The following is a 14563-nucleotide window of genomic DNA, read 5'->3' as shown; positions in this document are numbered from 1 at the left end:
TATGTCTCCATATGGAGGACATTTTGCAGGACACAAAACCGCAGCCAAGGTTTTGCAAAGTGGGTTCTTTTGGCCCACTCTGTTCAAAAATGCACATAAGTTTGCGCAGGTTTGTGACAAATGTCAACGGACAGGTAATATGTCTAAACGCCACGAAATGCCTCAAACCCCGATCTTGGAGATTGAAATATTTGATGTGTGGGGTATAGATTTTATGGGTCCATTTCCATCTTCTAATGGTAAGCTTTATATATTGTTAGCAGTAGATTATGTTTCGAAATGGATAGAAGCCATTGCAACTGCTACCAATGATTCTAAAGTTGTCATTCGTTTTTTGCAAAAGCACATTTTTACGCGTTATGGAACCCCACGTTGTCTGATAAGCGATGGGGGGGCTCATTTTGTGAATCGGTCTATGCTAAAGTTGCTGGCTAAATACAATGTGCGGCATAGGGTTGCAACAGCATATCATCCTCAGTCGAATGGGTTAGCCGAAATATCTAATAGGGAGATAAAAAACATTTTAGAAAAAACTGTAAATCTTAACCGTAGGGATTGGTCTTTGAAGCTTGATGATTCACTTTGGGCATATAGGACAGCATTTAAGACTCCCCTCGGCATGTCCCCCTATAGGCTAGTCTTTGGAAAAGCATGTCATTTGCCTCTTGAGCTAGAATATAAAGCATTTTGGGCTATTAAGAAATTAAATTTTGATTTGTCGGCTGCAGGTGAAGCGAGGATGTTACAATTGTTGGAATTAGAAGAACACAGGCAATTTTCTTATGAGAATGCTAAGCTGTTTAAGGAAAAAACTAAACAGTGGCATGATAGGCGTCTTCGACCGAACAATCTTCAAGAAGGTGATCTGGTTCTGTTATTCAATTCTAGGTTGAAACTTTTTCCTGGGAAACTTAAGTCTAGATGGTCCGGTCCCTTTAAAATTTTTAAAGTCTACCCATATGGGGCAGTGGATCTAGTTGACTCTAAGGGAAGTATTTTTAAAGTAAATGGGCAGAGACTTAAGCCGTATTTTGGAGAACCAGTGGATAGAGGAAAAACCTCTATTCAACTTTCAGGTCAATAAATGTTTGCGAAAAATGTTTTTCCTTATCCGTTTTGAAAGAACAAAAGTAAAAGAATGAAGTTTTTGTATCTTGCATTCTTTTTGTTTAATTATAAAAAAAAATTTCTTATTAAGAGAATGTTTTTGAAAACGTTGAAAAAAAAGAAAGAAAAAAAAAACGTTGAAAAAAATTACGCAGGCGCCTGGCGCCTGCTCTGTTTTTTCCAGTATTTCGAATTTCTTTTTCCTTCATGATTTGGGTTTCAATTTCGAATTTTATGGGTTTTATTTTGGGTCAAACATTAATCCTTTGTGATTTAAGTTTCAAATCTCTCCTTAAACTCAAAAATACTTCAAATCTTGTTTACCTACTCCTATTTGGAATTCAAACTTATTTTTTCCTGTTAGGTTTAGGAAACCTAGTTGAACTTAAATCACAATCCCTTTCCATTTAGGATTTAGTTTGGGGAAAGCTTTAAATAGACCCATTGCCTAAGCCTTGCACCTCCACCAAAACTCACACAACTCTCTTCCTCCCCTTTGTTTTTCAAAAAACCCACTCCCTTCTCCACCATTGTTCTCGATTTCGGCCACAACCAAGAAGAAGCAGAAAATTCCAGCCTTTATTTCTTTCTATGGCTTCTTCTTCTCAACACATTTCACTCCCTACTTCTCCTTCCCAAGCTCCTACACAACCTCCTATAATGGCTCCACATGGTTATGTAAATTTTCAGCAACTACCCACCCTTAGTATACCTCAAAACAATGAGTTTAGGGCTGAAAATCCTCAACAACTTCCTCCAATGATCAATCCGGGTATGTACCAACCGTTTATGTTTAACCCGGTTCCTTCCTATCATTTTCCCTTGTCTCAAATGCAAATTCCAGCTAGTGTTCATCCTTATGGAATGCCCAACTCATCTACTCTATTTCCTAGTCTTCCACCTTATTATGAAATGGGTCATTGGGTACCTCCACACAATTATGGGATGATTTCACCTAGGTTTCCCCCACCACCTCAACTTCCATTCCTAGAAAGAGGACCTCAAGCACCCCAATTGAACCCTAACATATTGAGTACCTTCAACATGGGACACCTAAAACCCTTAGAGCCTCCTAGGATGCCAATCCCAACCAATATGCCAATGGATACAGGAGATGAGCATGGAGGAGAGCAAGAGAAGAGCCATAGCCATAGGCTAGAGCCCGGGGTCTCGATAGGACAAAAGAGGAAGGGCAAGAAGGTGATGTCGGACCCAGAAATTGAGGAAAATGGGAGTAGTAGGCGTCTGACGTCTAAGGATTCATCTATGGAGAACAGGGATGAGGAGCAGTTTTATTCATCTCCATTGATTATTACACCAGGAGATGGTAATGATGATTTTCTACTGGTTTCACGAGGCAATTGTTCAAATATGCCGGAAACGGAGGATACCGAGAACGAAGTGGTGAGAACAGATACTCAGGAACCTTCCCCATTGGATACACCTACAGAAGGAGCATTTTGTAGTCACCAAGAGTTGCCTACTGGGGCAACTGGATCTACTCCGTTGGCAACGGATGAGTATGTCACACCGATGGCCACTCTACCAGGGGTAAGCGATGCTCACACTATTCCTTCTAATGCAGTTAACCTGCTTGGGTGTGATACAGGTAGATCCAAGGTTGGGGAGAATAATACTCAAGAACCTACCAGCAAAGAAGATCCTGAGGACACGCAGACGATAAGGGAAATGTTCCAATACAAGAGGTGGGAGAAAAAGAGTTCAAAACGTCGTGCAGTTCAGACTAAGAAGCCGACAGTGCCCATAAATGAACCTAAAACGAGAGCTACGAAAGCTAAAGCATCTGAAGCTAAGAAGAAGGTAGTGGCACCTGGGCCAGTTGATACCATCGAACTAGACTTATCTGAGGGAGAGGAGGTCGAGACGTAATGGAACGCGGCAAATTTAGCCACTCGCACTTCATTAATGAAATCCCGTAAGATTATGACAGAATTGGGATTCGATCTCACTCTAGGAGATGTGCCTGATGATTGGAGGGAGACCGCTAGAGATAAAGAATGGAGACCACTCATTCAGCCCATACAATGTGAGGTTTGGAGTTAGTTAGAGAGTTCTATGCTGTTGTCCATCCCCAGTCACATATAGCCATAGTGCGTGGGAAGGAAATAAGGTTTGATGCCACTTAGATCAACTACACCTTCAACATTAAGAATATCAGAGATGCTGTGGGCAATAAGATGTTAGTGACTCCGACTCTAGAACAGCTTGATGAGGCTCTAGAATGTGTTGGGAAGCCCTCTGCCACTTGGGATTTGACTACTCATGGCAAGGTACGACTAAAACCCGAGGATGTTTCCCTAACTGCTGCAGGATGGTTATACATAGTCAAAAACAGAATTCTGCCAACGGAGCATGATGAACATGTCACTCAGGATAGGGCTCTGCTGGTTTATGTCATGCTAAAGGGCATAGATGTGAATTATGGAGAATTGATCAATACCAGTATCCATGAGTGTGCCCACCGGACACGTGGTAAGCTTTATCACCCACGCTTGGTCACTTCTTTATGCTTGCGACAAGGTGTACAGCTCCTTGAGGATCAAATTAAGAGAGATGCCCCAATTGTGGAAGAGAAGAATATTCGGAGAATTATCGCCCATGCGCTACAAATAAGGGAAGGTACCGGGACGTCTCCTACATCGGAGATCCGTCGTCTCCGGGAGGAGAACCAATAGCTGCGAGATCAGGTTCGAGAAGTCGTGCAACATATCTATAACTTGAGACAATTTATGATTGAAAGTCTCGGTTGAAATAGGGAGTGTGCAGATTCCTTAGGGGTATTTGAAAACGTTTTCTATTTTTGAAAGGAAAAAGGATTTTGAAAGAGAAAGTTTTTATCATTTCAAACTTGGTTTATAGTGACTAAGCTTACAAAGGCAATAGAATGGTATTTGCTTGAGGACAAGCAAAAAGTTAAGTTTGGGGGTGTGATTACGCTTGTTTACAAGCGTAAAAAGAAGGTTTTAGATGCTGTTTTTACTATGTTTTAGCTTTGCTTCGGACTTTTCTCGGTCATTTGAGTTCCAATTCATGAAAAATTCATATATGATGGTTTGTGGTTGGCTTATATTATATTTATGACATTTTAGGACCATTTGGGAGTGGAAATTAATCAAAAGAAGCAAAAAGACGGAAAAATACCTCAGGAGGCGCCAGACGCCTAGGCTGCTGCAGAAAACGTGGTTTTCTTCCAACTTTGCCCTTAATGAAACGCGTCTTCCAGTGCGTTTTGGTGGTTCCAACCGATGCATACGTGTAGAAGAAGTGTTCCACTATCAGTTTGAGCACGATTTAGTCAGTCAAAGGAGTTGGAAATGGGTGATTCACCATCGTTTTAGGACCTACCTAACCAATTCTGCACAGCTATAAATTCCAGCAGCTTCTCCACCAAAGGCATCAAGCCTTGCTTCCTTCTCTGGATCATTTTTAGTGTTTCTTTGTTGCTTTCTAAGTACTTTTGAGTTGCTTTCATTAGTTGCTTTTGGTTTTTAAATCCCGAGCACTTTACATTCCTTTATTGAGCTTTGTTTTGTTCCTGTTTGTACTTAGTTATTTTCTACTTATTCAAATATATAAAAATCCAGCACTTTGCTTATCTTCCCTTTGCCTTTACTTTATTTTTAGTTAAGAGAGTTGTGTTTTTGGAGGAAAGAGCACGTGACACTCCCCCTTGCTTGAAAGAGAAGGGCGAAGCTCTCAATCTCGAGAAAAACTCTCTGTTAGTTAACTTTTGTTTTCACACATGCATTCCAATTTCAACCATTTTACTTGCTGTATTTTCTTCAATATGTCTTTCTAAATTCCCGTCTCTAGCCCGGTTTCTAAAGTAAAATGCATATTATCCTTAGCATGTCCTTGATTCTTTGTTGGCTAACTTGAAGTAAATCGGGCTAGGTTTTATTATTATAAGTCCAAATCCCAAATCCAAAACCATTATTTGTGACCACTTCCCATTTTACAAGAATCACTCATTTCAACATTCACTATTCTTTAAAACTTCAGAGTTTGGAAATTATTTAGAAGTCCTTGAGGATCGATACTTGGATACTCCATCCATTTTATATTACTCTGACAGGTGTGCGCTTGCATCTATATAATTGTTACCACGCTTAGTGCGTGCGTTCAGCATAAACACCCAGTCAAGTACCTGTCCGCCCTACGGTGGCTGTTGCTCTAAATCACTGAAGCGTCGTTGCAAAACAATTTTGTTAGGGTGCTTAATTAGTTTTGCTAAAATTTTGATTGGGTATAAAAGGTTAATGCATGAAACTAATACAGATTTGTTTTTACTTTCAGCATGTCTACTTCCATTATTGCACTCTTAGCCGCGCAAAGACTTAATGGCAAAAATTACAAACAATGGAAGTCAAACCTAAACACTATTCTCGTGATAGATGAGCTTATGTTCGTCTTGCAAGAGGATTGTCCTCAAGCTCCTGCGCCTAACGCCAATGTGGCGGTGCGCAACGCCTATGACAGGTGGATCAAGGCCAATGACAAGGCCAAGGTCTACATCTTGGCGAGCATATCTGATGTGCTTGCCAAGAAGCACGAGGACACGGTCACCACTAAGGAGATCATGGACTCGCTGCAGAGCATGTTTGGACAACCGTCCTCACAGGCTCGACATGAAGCCCTTAAGTTCATTTACAACTCCCGCATGAAGGAGGGCTTCTCAGTGCGAGAACACGTTCTCAACCTAATGGTCCACTTCAACGTGGCTGAGTCGAACAGGGCCGTCATAGACGAGCAGAGTCAGGTCAGCTTTAATCTGGAATCTCTTCCGAAGAGTTTCCTTCCATTCCGCAGCAATGCGGTTATGAATAAGTTGGAGTACACTCTTAACACGCTCCTAAACGAGCTGCAAACCTACCAGTCTCTTATGAAATGTAAGGGACAAGAAGGGGAGGCAAATGTTGCCACCTCAAAGAGGTTCAACAAAGGATCGTCCTCTGGAACGAGGTCTGCGCCCAAGAAGAAGGCTGCTGGTAAAGGGTCTAAACCTAACTCAACTGCTGCTGCCCAGAAAGGAAAGGTCAAGGTTGCAGAGAAAGGAAAGTGTTTCCACTGCAATATGGACGGGCATTGGAAGCGCAACTGCCCAAAGTACTTGGCCGAAAAGATGAAAGCCAACGAAGGTAAATATGATTTACTTGTATTGGAAACATGTTTAGTGGAGAATGATGACTCCGCCTGGATACTGGATTCAGGCGCCACTAATCACGTTTGTTCTTCATTTCAGGGAATTAGTTCCTGGAGGCAGCTTGACGCGGGAGAGATGACTCTCAAGGTCGGAACGGGAGAGGTCGTCTCAGCTGTGGCGGTAGGGGAGCTCAAGTTGTTTACAAATAAGAATATGTATATATTATTAGATAATGTGTACGTTGTTCCTAAAATTAAAAGGAACTTAATTTCAATTTCTTGTTTGTTGGAACATATGTATTCAATTTCTTTTCATATGAATGAAGCGTTCATTTCGAGAAAAGGTGTTAATATTTGTTCTGCTTTGCTTGAAAACAACTTGTATGTGCTAAGACCAACCATAACGAAAGCAGTTTTAAATACCAAGTTGTTTAAAAATGCTAGAACTCAAAATAAAAGGCAAAAAGTTTCTCAAAAGGAAGATACCTATCTTTGGCACTTAAGATTAGGTCACATTAATCTCAATAGGATAGGGAGGTTGGTTAAGAATGGCATTTTAAGTAAGTTAGAAGACGATTCTTTACCACCATGTGAGTCTTGTTTTGAAGGCAAGATTACTAAAAGACCTTTTACTGGAAAATGTTATAGAGCCAAAGAGCCCTTAGAGCTTATACATGATTACTCTTGTTTACATGCGTAAAAAGAAGGTTTTAGATGCTGTTTTTACTATGTTTTAGCTTTGTTTCGGACTTTTCTCGGTCATTTGAGTTCCAATTCATGAAAAATTCATATATGATGGTTTGTGGTTGGCTTATATTATATTTATGACATTTTAGGACCATTTGGGAGTGGAAATTAATCAAAAGAAGCAAAAAGACGGAAAATACCTCAAGAGGCGCCAGATGCCTAGGCTGCTGCAAAAACGTGGTTTTCTTCCAACTTTGCCCTTAATGAAACGCGTCTTCCAGTGCGTTTTGGTTGTTTCAACCGATGCATACGTGTAGAAGAAGTGTTCCACTATCAGTTTGAGCACGATTTAGTAAGTCAAAGGAGTTGGAAATGGGTGATTCACCATCGTTTTAGGACCTACTTAACCAATTCTGCACAGCTATAAATTCTAGCAGCTTCTCCACCAAAGACATCAAGCCTTGCTTCCTTCTCTTGATCATTTTTAGTGTTTCTTTGTTGCTTTATAAGTACTTATGAGTTGCTTTCATTAGTTGCTTTTGGTTTTTAAATCCCAAGCACTTTACATTCCTTTTTTGAGCTTTGTTTTGTTCCCATTTGTACTTAGTTATTTTCTACTTATTCAAATATATAAAAATCCAGCACTTTGCTTATCTTCCCTTTGCCTTTTCTTTATTTTTAGTTAAGAGAGTTGTGTTTTTGGAGGAAAGAGCGCGTGACACTCCCCCTTTCTTGAAAGAGAAGGGCGAAGCTCTCAATCCCGAGAAAAACTCTCCGTTAGTTAACTTTTGTTTTCACACATGCATTCCAATTTCAACCAGTTTACTTGCTGTATTTTCTTCAATATGTCTTTCTAAATTCCCGTCTCTAGCCCGGTTATGGATAGTTAGCCTTTAATTTCTAAAAAGGGTTGCTAAGAAGTAGTGTTTTTGCTTTTCATTCATTGCTCAACATGTTTTCCCAAAAAGTTAGGATTTAGAGAAGGCCACTGTAAGTCATAACAAGTCAATACTGAAAAGGTTGCTTATTTGCATTGTTGAGTGGTTAAACCGAGGAGAGGAGCGCCTTAGACATAAGGGTTCCGGTTAAGTAGCCTAGACATAGGACCTTAACCCGAGGTTGCGACTATTTCCATCCTAAAACTAAGATATCTCTCATAATAGACATATTAGGAAATGTCTTAGGACTTTGAACTTGCTTAGACATGAGTCAAGTGAAAAGCGTAGTCGTTGGTTCCTAAAGTAAAATGCATATCGTCCTTAACGTATCCTTGATTCTTTGTTTGCTAACTTGAAGTAATTTGGGCTAGGTTTTACCATTATAAGACCAATTCCCAAATCCAAAACCATTATTTGTGACCACTTCCCATTTTACAAGAATCACTCATTTCAACGTTCACTATTCTTTAAAACTTTAGAGTTTGGAAATTATTTAGAAGTCCTTGAGGATCGATACTTGGATACTCCATCCATTTTATATTACTCTGACAGGTGTGCGCTTGCATCTATAGAATTGTTACCACGCCTAGTGCGTGCGTTCAGCATAACCACCAGTCAAGTTTTTTGCAACGTTGCCGGGGACTTTAGTTTTAAAATTATTTTCAAATTCTTTTAGTTTTTATTTTGTGAATCGTTGTTGGGTGTAATTTCCATCCACCGTTTTTGTTCTATATTTTTTGTCGTTTATCTCACAAGGGTAAGTTAAAGTGCATGAGCACAAGATCTTTTCTTCTACCCCTTGACCCTGAGATTGAGCGGACCCTTCGAAAAACTCGAAAGGAGCAAAGACTTCGAAAACAACTAGAAAAGCAAAAAGAGAGAGAAGGTGAAATCAGTCCTGAAAGTGAGGTAGAGAGTACGAACACATCAATGGCAGATATTCCACCTCGTGATCCGGTTGATCCACCTGCTGTTAACGGTAATATGAGGGATCACGCAAGAAATGATGAATTCAACCATATCCAGATGGCGGACAATAGAGACGTGGCAATGCGAGAATATGCCGCCACGACTTTTCAGAACTTTGATTCATGGATAGTCAACCCTATTCCAGCCCACGCAAACTTTGAGCTTAAACCAATGATGTTCCAAATCTTGCAGACAATTGGACATTTTGGAGGGCAGGAACATGAGGATCCACATGATCATCTAAAATCATTCATTCAAATTGCAAATGCATTTCGATTACCGGGTATAACAGACAATGCTCTTAGACTAACACTTTTTCCATTTTCTTTGAAGGACCAAACTAGAGCATGGCTCAATGCATTTCCACTGGGATCCATCACCACATAGGGGTCGTTAGTGGAGAAGTTCTTAACAAAATTCTTCCCACCTACTCGCCACGCTGATATCAGAGAGGAGATCATCTCCTTTAGACAGTATGATCGTGAACCTGTTCACGAGGCGTGGGAAAGATTTAAAGAACTCATCAGGAAATGTCCAAACCATGGCTTGCCGGCATGCATCCAGATAGAACATTTCTTTAGAGGTTTAGATCATCCTACTAAGATGATGCTAAACAATGCTGTCAACGGAGCCTTTACAAAGAAGACATTCAACGAGATAGTCGACATCCTAAATGACTTAGCTTCACACAACGAACTATGGTGTTCGCAAAGATCTAGGGAAGCACCAAAGAAGCAAGATCCAGCTGGAGTTTTGGCTCTAGACATTGCGACCTCGATGCAAAAAGAGATGGTTACAATTAACCAGAGGCTGAAAAAGATGGCGTTGGGTATAAAAAATCCATTAGCCACGCCGATACAACCTGTGCAGTCGGATTATTGCACTCCTGCCCCTGTTTGCCAAGTCAACGATCTCATTTGTTCATTTTGCAGTGAAAACCATATTTATGATAATTGTCCACATAACCCTGCTTCCGTTTTTTATGTAGGACATGGGAACAATAGGAACATTAACCCATATTCGAACACCTACAACCCAGGTTGGACGCACCACCCTAATTTCTCATGAGGAGGTCAAGGAGGTTCGAGCGGTTTTAATCAAGGGCAGAGCCAGCAGAACAAGCAGCCCTATGTTCCACCTACACAGCAATACATCCCGCCACCGCAACAGCAGTACAATCAGAGAACACAGACTCCACCAGTTCAAAATAACAACTCAAATCTTGAGAATATGATGAAGGAGTACATGGCCCGAACCGACGCAGTGATACAATCCCAAGCGGCATCAATGAGGAATTTCGAGACCCAATTGGGACAGCTCGCCAATGAATTGAAGAATAGACCACAAGGTTCTTTTTCAGGCCATACTGAATTACCAAAACGAGAAGGGAAAGAACAGTGCAAAGCTGTCACCCTTAGGAGCGGACTGGCATATGATGGACCAACAATGCCAACTACAGATGTACAGATTCCGTCCACTGAACCAACTGTAAAGATACCAGAGAATCCAACAACACCAGAAAAATAAAATATTTGAAAAGGTAATGAGGACACCCCGAGTGTTCCTCCACAAGTACAACCTTCTTTTACCCCTACTCCCCCGTTTCCACAAAGATTAGTTAAGAAAAATAATAATTCCCAGTTTAGAAAATTTTTAGATATTTTAAAACAATTGCATATAAATATACCGTTAGTAGATGCTCTAGAACAAATGCCAAATTATGCTAAGTTTTTGAAAGATATAGTTTCTAGGAAGAAAAAGATAGAAGAGCATGAACCGGTACCCATGACAAAATGTAGTAGTGAAGCCGTAGGCAGCCCGCTACCCATGAAATGTAACGATCCTGGCAGTTTTACCATTCCATGTTCCATGTGACTAATCTTGTTTAAAAAATACAAAAGGAAGAATGCAAGTCGTTACTTCCGTCCATAGTGGAACCACCCACGTTGGAGCAGAAGCCATTGTCGTCGCATTTGAAATATGCGTATCTAGGGGATAACGACACTTTACCAATTATTATAGCTTCCAATTTATCACCTACTAATGAATATTCTTTATTGCAGATTTTGGAGAAGCACAAAAAGGCCATTGGATGGACGATAGCAGATATCCGAGGGATAAGCCCGGCCTTTTGCATGCACAAAATCTTATTGGAAGAAGATGCTAAGAACTCTATTGAGAGTCAAAGGTGGTTGAACTCGAAGATGAAAGAGGTTGTAAGGAAAGAAATTCTTAAATGGCTTGACGCCGGTGTTATATACCCAATATCCGACAGTAGCTGGGTAAGCCCAGTACAGTGTGTACTAAAGAAAGGGGGTATAACTGTGGTGGCCAACGAGGAGAATGAGCTCATCTCAACCCGAACTGTGAGTGGGTGGAGAGTTTGCATTGACTATCGCAAACTCAACAAGGTAACAAAGAAAGACCATTTTCCTCTACCGTTTATTGACCAGATGCTCGACCGTCTGGCAGGTAAGGATTTCTATTTTTTGTTAGATGGATATTCGGGTTATAATCAAATTACTATTGCTCGAGAAGACCAGGAGAAGACAACATTTACGTGTCCGTATGGTACGTTCGCTTTCAGGCGAATGCCCTTTGGATTATGCAATGCACCCGCGACTTTTCAGAGGTGTATGATGGCCATCTTCTATGACATGGTAGAAAATATTCTAGAAGTTTTTATGGATGACTTTTCTGTTTTTGGAAATTCTTTTGACGCATGTTTAGTTAATTTGGAGAGAGTATTGGAGAGATGTGAACAAACAAACCTAGTCCTGAATTGGGAGAAGTGTCATTTCATGGTACAAGAGGGTATTGTTTTGGGTCACAAAATTTCCAAGCAAGGAATAGAGGTAGACCACGCTAAGATAGTAAAAACTAAGGATAGAGACACCAGAGAGACATACACGAGAAAAGAGAGAAGAAATAAATTCTCAAATTGATTGATCAAAGATGAGGAGTAGAGACACTATTTATAGGTTACAAGAGGAAACAAAATCTAGGAATAACCTCCTAACTTTCCTAACAAAAAAGGAGATTTATTTGCTAAATTTAAACACAAAATCTAAACAACTTTAAAACAACTTCTAACTAAGTCCACATAATCTTAACTTCTAACTAATTCAACACTCCCCTTAAGCTGGACTATACAGATTGAACAGTTTCAGCTTGATCAACAACCATTCAAATATGGGTCTCAAGAGTCCTTTTGTTAGGATATCTGCAACTTAATCTGATGATGGAACATACATCAGATTTATAAGTTTCTCTTCAATCTTCTCCTTGATAAAATGCCTGTCAACCTCAACATGTTTAGTACGATCATGATACACTGGATTGTGTGCAATAGCAATTGCAGCCTTGTTGTCACAATAGACTTCCATTGAACTATCAAACCTGATCTTGAGTTCTTGGAGGAGGAGTTTCAGCCACATTATCTCACAAATACCATGAGATAATACCCTGAATTCAGCCTCAGCACTACTTCTTGCAACAACTGATCGTTTCTTACTCCTCCATGTAACAAGATTACCCCATACGAAGGTACAATATCCTGTCGTAGATCTCCTATCTTGAATAGAACCTGCCCAATCAGCATCTGTAAACACCTTAATCTTTCTGTCATCATCCTTTCCGAAAAATAATCCAAGCCCTGGAGTTCCTTTAAGATATCTAAGAATATGATACACGGCTTCCATGTGTTCTTCAGTAGGAGCATGCATGTATTGACTTACAACACTTACTGCAAATGCAATATCCGGCCTAGTGTGGGATAAATAGATTAATCTTCCAACAAGACGCTGATATCTCCCTTTATCAACGGGTACCCCATCTAGGCTCTCTCCCAACTTATGATTGGGACTTATTGGAGTATCAGATGGTTTACATCCAAGCATTCCGGTTCCTTCAAGAGGTCTAATACATATTTTCTTTGACACACAGATATACCAGTTCTGCTCCGTGCAACTTCCATCCCTAGAAAATACCGAAGTGTTCCCAGGTCCTTTATTTCAAACTCCTTTCCAAGTGCCTGTTTTAGTCTCTCTATTTCTTCATGATAGTCACCTGTGACAATAATATCATCGACATAAACAATGAGGATGGTGATCTTACCTTGAGAGTGCCTGTAGAACATTGTATGGTCAGTTTGAGCTTGGGTATATCCTTGTTTACAAACAGCCTTTGAAAATTGCCTGAACCATGCACGTGGGGATTGTTTTAAACCATAGAGAGATTTCTTCAGCTTACACACCTTTCCATCATACTTATCAATGTCAAATCCAGGAAGAAGGTCCATGTACACCTCTTCTTCCAAATCTCCATTGAGGAATGCATTCTTGACATCCAGTTGTTGTAGTTTCCAATCCAGATTTGCAGCAAGAGACAAGAGGACACGGATTGTGTTTAATTTTGAAACGGGTGCAAATGTCTCCTGATAGTCTACCCCAAAAGTCTGAGAGTATCCTTTGGCCACCAATCTTGCTTTATACCTTTCAATGGACCCATCAGCCTTATATTTGACAGTAAAGATCCATCGGCATCCTACCGTTGGTTTATCTTGAGGACGATCAACTACTGTCCACGTATCATTAAGCTTCAAAGCCTTCATTTCATCATCTACCGCATTTTTCCACTGTGGATTGCTCATAGCCTCTGAATGGATTTTGGTACCTCATTGGCTTCCAGATTGAGAGCCAAGGTCTGAACTGCTGAAGATAAATGACTATAACCAATACATCGAGCAATTGGATGTTGAGTACACGATCTCACACCCTTCCTAAGTGCAATAGGAAGATCAAGATCATTAGTATTGTCTGAGGCACAAGGGTAGATTGTTCAGTACCTAAGGACGAGATGGATTCATGACTTTGCTGTTGAGGCTGTGGTGGCTCCACTCCTCTTTGAACCGTTTGTCGCCGAGAATAAAACAAGAGTCTCAGGTTGCTTGTCACTTCGATTTGGGTTGACTTGATCATCTTCATTATTACAGGAAATAATAGGAACTGACTCTTCTATCTGAGTAATTGGGACGATCGGGATAGGTATTTGGCTGAGGTGACTCGGTATTTAGACCATCAATCTCAGGTATTTTGACTGAGGGGACTCAATTCTGGTATTTAGATCGTCAATCTCCCAAAAATTTCCATCAAGACTACTTTTAATAGGCTCAGTCTTCCCCTGAGGGGAATTTAGGGGAGAAAAAAGATTGAGACTCAAAAAATGTGACATCCATGGTAGTGTAAAATTTATTGGTGAATGGACAATAGCATTTATAGCCTTTTTGAGTAGGAGAGTAACCAAGGAAGACACACTTTCTGGCTTTTGGCTCCAATTTGTGACGTTCATGATCATAAACATGAGTGAATGCAGTACATCCAAATATTTTGAGGGGAATTGTGAGGATAGATCGAATTTGCGGATAGATAGTGAGTAAGATTTCTAGTGGAGTGTTAAATTTCAGAACACGAGAGGGCATCCGATTAATGAGATAACAAGCAGTAAGGACAACATCACCCCAAAAACAGTTAGGAACAGAATTGGTGAACATGAGAGCACGAGCAGTTTCTAAAAGATGCCTATTTTTCCTTTCAGCTATACCATTTTGTTGGGGGGTAATGACACAGGAACTTTGGTAAGTGATTCCATTTTGAGACAGAAAAGTTCCCAATATTTGATTAAAATATTTTGTCCCCTTA

General features: G+C 40.3%; 1 non-coding gene and 1 pseudogene across 1 annotated transcript; both read right to left on the bottom strand.

Moving 5' to 3' along the window:
* Positions 1 to 9305: 9305 nt before the first annotated feature.
* LOC148207951 (small nucleolar RNA R71) lies at positions 9306 to 9412 on the bottom strand. Its single transcript, XR_015787555.1, has one exon. It is a non-coding gene; the product is annotated as a small nucleolar RNA R71 (small nucleolar RNA).
* A 2682-nt stretch (positions 9413 to 12094) lies between these two features.
* LOC148207950 (secreted RxLR effector protein 161 pseudogene) lies at positions 12095 to 12763 on the bottom strand (annotated as a pseudogene).
* Between the last annotated feature and the right edge of the window lie 1800 nt (positions 12764 to 14563).

This window comes from Momordica charantia, unplaced genomic scaffold (genome assembly GCF_013281855.1).
Source record: "Momordica charantia cultivar OHB3-1 unplaced genomic scaffold, Mcharantia_2.0 BLBB01000015.1, whole genome shotgun sequence".
NCBI lineage: Eukaryota > Viridiplantae > Streptophyta > Magnoliopsida > Cucurbitales > Cucurbitaceae > Momordica > Momordica charantia.
This window is presented reverse-complemented; position numbering and strand designations above follow the sequence as displayed.